This window comes from Parasteatoda tepidariorum, chromosome 6 (genome assembly GCF_982258835.1).
Source record: "Parasteatoda tepidariorum strain Cologne lab strain chromosome 6, Ptep-v5.0, whole genome shotgun sequence".
NCBI lineage: Eukaryota > Metazoa > Arthropoda > Arachnida > Araneae > Theridiidae > Parasteatoda > Parasteatoda tepidariorum.
In genome coordinates this window covers 63,964,260-63,970,259 of record NC_141760.1, presented here as the reverse complement: position 1 = coordinate 63,970,259, position 6,000 = coordinate 63,964,260, and the positions used below count along the sequence as shown (strand labels likewise).

At 26.4% G+C, this 6,000-nt stretch overlaps 1 protein-coding gene across 2 annotated transcripts in view; it reads left to right on the top strand.

Annotated features, from left to right (window-relative positions):
• The first annotated feature begins 4,700 nt into the window (after window positions 1-4,700).
• The window catches only part of LOC107453999 (QRFP-like peptide receptor), a 39,364-nt gene continuing 38,064 nt past the window's right edge, over window positions 4,701-6,000 (top strand). Inside the window, exon 1 of one of the 2 annotated variants that reach the window (XM_016071034.4) lies at window positions 4,701-4,916. The gene's annotated coding sequence lies outside the window, so the exon portion shown is untranslated. The remainder of the gene's footprint in view (window positions 4,917-6,000) is intronic. The other variant, XM_016071033.5, reaches the window with a different exon arrangement.

The following is a 6,000-nucleotide window of genomic DNA, read 5'->3' as shown; positions in this document are numbered from 1 at the left end:
TTTCTGAAACAGGTGTTTCATTGAAATATTAATTCGCGTACCGCCATTCGGGGCTACTTTGTGCAGCGGGGGCTTCTTTGTGCAAATTCGAATTTGGCATTTTTCAAGTGCTGCTATTCAGTATTATGTTTATTTCCCGTTAAAAATGCGTGGAATTTGAAGATAGAAGTCTCTTCTATTACTACAAACATTTTTTCGAATTTTAAAACAATCTCAGAGTGTGTTTCGTTCATCCAATGTCAACAACTTTCCGAGGACGTCGGATGTCGAAAAGTGTGCGTGGAAACTTTAGCTGTGAAATGCAAAGGCGTTGATAAAACAATTGTCGTAAGTGCAAAATTTTTTATTTATATATTAATAAACAATTATATCATGCTAGCGTTAAAAAAATTTGAAAATTAATAACAAATAAACGGAAAATGAAAAAAAAAGCACTTTGGGGCTACTTTGTGCAAAGTTTCATTCGTTTTTTTTTCGACAGAAAAATGGTCAGACGTTATAAAAAAATACCTGGAGCGAGAAACTACCGTGATTACACTTTAGAAAAGCTGCAACAATGTTTGCAAGCAGTTGCTGGTGGTATGTCGACTGCAGAAGCTCCTCGGAATTATAAAATCCACAGAAATACTATCTCTAATAAAATTCACAAGAAACACGTGAAACTTCCTGGTAAACTATTATTTTTCTTCTACAAAGATTTTTCTAATGAATTAATCAAACGATTTAACGCATAAAAATATATTTTATAGGACATCAGGTGATTTTGACAGAAACTGAAGAACAAGTTCTGTCATGTTCATTCAAGGATGTTATGTTCAAATTTAACAATATTATAAATGTTAATAAATATGTAATAATTATTATTTTTAAATTTTTATTCATTTCAATGCTTTTAAGCATTGAAATGGTTTCCTTTATGTTTCCTTTCTAATGTATATGGTTTCCTTTTGTTTAAACTCAAATGTATTGAAATAAACATTCTTTTTAAGAAAAAATTCTTCAAAAAAATGGTTTTTTAACGCTGAAAATTATTTTCAAACTAATATCTTTACATATCTTGATGTTTTTGCCTTTAAAAATGTCAACAATTAACTTTTTTAGCAATTTTATATCAATATTTTACTAAAAACATGATTAAACTGAATTCCTATCGCTGCACAAAGTAGCCCCATTTGGGGGCTACTTTGTGCAGGGTATGTTTTGACTTATTATTCGTAAATATTACATACAAATAATGCCAATATTGATCAAATTCACTCGTCTGAGTCCAGTTATGAATATAATATCGATAAATTTTACTAAAGTTTGAATTAACATGGTTTTTTTACATGTCAAAGTTCAAAAACTGCGAAATCCTGCACAAAGTAGCCCCGAATGACGGTACTCAAAGCCTTTCATTAAAAGTAATTTGAAAATAAATTTATGTGTTACTTGGTTTATTTGATGTACTTTTGAAATGGGAAGCAGTTAAAATCTATTTCTATCAGTATTTTTTAACTCTTATTGATTTTATTACTATTAACTCTTATTGACTTCAATTGCATTTTTAGATGATTCCAAAATCCAAGAATTACATGGAGAAAAAAAATTTCTGAAGAAATTACCGTACTGTATAATAATAATATTTTTGGTATAAAAAAATTCTGGTCAATGAAATCGTAATTACGGTAATTTGTTTTGTTCATATAAGCAATTTTTGAAGAAATTACATTCTGATTATGCAATGTATTTAAAATTAATATTTAAAAGAAATAAAATTCTCAGTCAAGTTCTATAAAATCATTATGTTAAAATATATTTAAGGTGTATATATTAATAGTATGCACTGCACGCGAACAAATTTTCCAGATAAAGAGTAATATGAATTAGAAATTAAAACAGTTACATAACGGTTATATTCCAAAAATAAACCAATGTAAACTTGATGATACGACAAATTGTTTTTGAGAATTTTTAAATTAATTAAAATAATAATTTTATTTTAATATGCAGTTGCTTCCACAGTATAAATGTATTAATAGTTCAATGGAGCCCTTTTTTGTTATTAATGCTCTTTGAAAATTTTTAAAAATATTTAATCATACGCATTTTGCTAAAACACAAAAAGATAAATAAAACGTTTTGGATAAAGTCTCTGAATTTATGAAACCGATTAATGGTTATTAGGGAGTTGTGCTTTTTATTTATGATTTTTTTGACGAGTAAAAAATAATTGTAATCAGTCAAATAATTTGGATAAACTGGAAAAAAAAGAGTTCTTAGAAAACATTTTTTCCCCACATTAATCACATTTTGAAGTATCTTTATCTTTACTTATAATAATGATAAAAAGCGTTTTTTTAAAATTGTGTTTGGCATGAGATAGGAAGTGACATTATTAATCTTCATAAACCCAAAAGTCAAATAATATAACCGTTAGTTCCGAGTTTGTACTTCGTTGGTTTTAATTTATTTTAATGAAACTCTCGAGAAAAAATTTCCCTCAAATGTAGTTTCACTTTCATTCACTCCACGCGACGAGATGATTTATAGAAACTTAAACCTAAGTAAAATTTTTCATTAAACTGAAAAAGGCAGTACCTATATTACCACTCTTAAGAAACACTATACTCATGAATCAATTAAAATGCCTGCCAACAACTTAAAATACAATTTTCCAGAGGGAAAATAATTATTAAAATAAATTGCAGAAAGTGAGAAAGAAAGAAATGCTTTTTTTTGAGTACAGCTTCTTTTTAAAATGCTAGTCATCAACAGGAAATATTATATGCTTAATTTTAAAACCAGTATTTCTCTTCAAAAAAAAGGAAAACATATAGGGATAACTAGAAATATATATAAAAACATTTTGTAATTAGTCTTCTTATTTCATGTGCTATATATTGCACGTGGTATATAAAAAACAATAACGTTCTGTTCTTAAGAATGCAAAAAAAGTTTATGTAAAACTTTTAAATTTCTTTGCATTTAACTTTTTCTTCTCCACTACTAACTAGTTTTGAGTAGTTAGGATGACAGCGTTTATTAAAACATTTCTGTAAACATATATAGAACAGAATTTTTAAGGCAATCTAAATATATTACTTGAACGATTTAAAAAAAAAGAAAAAAAAAGAACTTCTTAAATTCGGAAGAAACACCCGTTGCCCTAAAATACCTATTCCGAAGTTAATAATTCCGAAGCTGAGTTTCCGCAATTAAATTTACGTTACGGCATCATCGTAATATTTAGTATTCGGCCATGTGTTAACTGAGGTATGAAATTTATTAGAGCTGTTAGACACGATGTAATATGAAATAATTAGAAGTATATATATATATATATATATATATATATATATATATATATATATATATATATATATATATATATATATATATATATATATATATATATATATATATATATATATATATATATATATATATATATATATATATATATATATATATATATATATAAACCATTTCATATTACATCGTGTTCAGCAGCTCGTGTAATATTAGAATATTAGGTAGATAAGTTGTAAATGTTTCTTTAATGGCCGAGGTAATCCGTAAATATAGATAACATATCCCATTATATTGTGTCCTATGATAATTCCTATGACATTTTTTCCCTGTGTGCTTTGTTGTTAGTGTTACAGATCTTTTCTTCTTCATTCTTCTTCCCAGTTCCCAAACTGAACATTTTACTCTAAAATGGATTTTTTTGTCTAATTAGTATTTAGTGGAATCTTGGAACTCAATTGATTCGTACTGTAAATGGCAATGTGAGTTCCAATTATCAACAATTCTATGACAAATAAATAGATTTTTACCTATGCTTTCATTTCTCGTATGTGGCACAAAAATCGCAGGTCTTTCTCCATCTAAATTGGTTACATGTTCATCTATAATAACTCATTTTGTTAGGTTTTCGCATTAATTAACACAATATTTTTTAAAAATCTCATACATAGTAAACAAAATTAAAACTATAAACCATGTATGGTCCATCTCTAATTTATTGAATAAAATCTTTATTCTTGATAATGCCGAAGATTTAAATTATCTCTAAGGCAACATTTTCAGTAAAGGTTTCGCATTGATTACGTAAAACAATTCGAAAAAATTCAAGGACCGAAAGATAAAAGAATATGTACTATTTTAGCTTGACGAATTAAGCTTAGCTGCTAAGGAAGCGCTAATTTGTATAAATTAATTTTGAACGTAAATCATGAGAGATAAAAAGTGAGTCTCTTAAAGGTCTATTTAAAACACACGTGAATCTTAAAATATTACATACCATTTCAGCTAGACGAATTAAGCTCGGAATAAAAACAAACATATCCCTTTTCTTATATTTCAACACAAAAGACTACTTAAAGCAAACATCTTTAACTCTACCAAGGACAACCATTTATATAATATAATATTTGATTAAACCAGTCAAATATCATTTCCTTTGGTCAATCTTGGAAAGAAATTTAAAGAGAAAATTCATTCTTTTTAATTAATGACAACTATCGTTTTCATGAACAGAAAGTAGGTAAAGAAAAAGAGCAAGTCTTTTAATCTAATACAATATCAAGTTCAAAGTGTGTGATTCTACTCTTCAGAATTGTTGACGAAGGCGCAAGCGTCTGTCAGAAAAAAAATAATGAAAAATAAAAATCTTCAACACCCCTCCTCCATGCTAATCTTTCGTATTTGGTGCCAATACTAACTGTTGCTCTCTTCTAACCGCGCGGTTGCAGCAGAAACAGACGATAACGATGAAGAGGCGGACTGTTCAGGAAATTATTATAATTATTTGAAGAATATTGGTGTAACTACGTTTTAGCGTTGATAACTTTATTTGATATCAAATGCTTTAATAGGTCATGATCTATATATGAGTGACAGTTTTTTTATCTTAACAGTTAAGAATAAGGGTAAGTTCATTGATTGATTATTTAGGCTAATGTTTCTCAATATCTTATTTTTTAAAATCTAAAATAAACATAATTTCACAAGCTAATTTGCGAATTGATTTTCGTAACAATAAAGCTGCATGTATTTACATTTAGCTATTAATTAATTTCTTAATATAACATTTGAAAATTAATAACTATAATTTTCTCTGAAATTATAGAATGTTTAAATTATTTTAATTGAAACGTTGTTAAATATAAATATCAGTTCAACTACTGTTATTTTTAGTTTTAATGTTAATACGTTTTGAAATTTTTATAAACTTAAAATAAAAGGAGTATATACACTGTTAAGCTATCGAGCATTGAACACTGTTAAGCTATTTATTTATTAATTTATTTATTAACTCAATTTAGTAATTATATTGGGAGTAATCAGATTTGAAAGTTTAAATAAATTCACAAAAAGTGCGAAAACGTTTGGAATTAGTGCTATTTCTTTATGGTTATTTGATTGTTTGGTTAGAATACGGTAAAATGAAAATTAAAAAAGTTTTTATTTAACCATTTTTTCCGAAAAATTCTTAATAGCGTCAACCGTTACTTATGTTTCCTTTACGTTGTTTTGTTTTATTCATAGAACACTATTAATTAAACTTGAAATAATTTAATTTACATTTTAATTATGGGAGCATTTAAAATATTTGAAAGAACAATTTTTGAATATTTTTTTTTGTTTTCTCTTTTCTTATTTTCGTAAGTGCTTTTAAAAACAATGCTTATTTTCAAGTATTCAAAGATCAATACATTGTTTAGCGGCCAAAAACATTTAAATTGAATTAACTTTAAAAGTTTTTAATTTAAACTAGTAAACTTATTTTTTAAATTGTAATATCAATAGTTTTACGTTATTGTGAAATTGTTGATTGCTTAAAAACATCAAATTTACTTTTTACGAAACACTTTCTAATAAAACTCTAAAACCAACTCTAGAACCTAAACATTTTAAATGATAAAATCATTCACGTATTATTTTATTACTTCCAAAAATGTCACCCTCGAAAGTGATGAAACTAAATTTATTTTACGTGATGAAACACTTTTA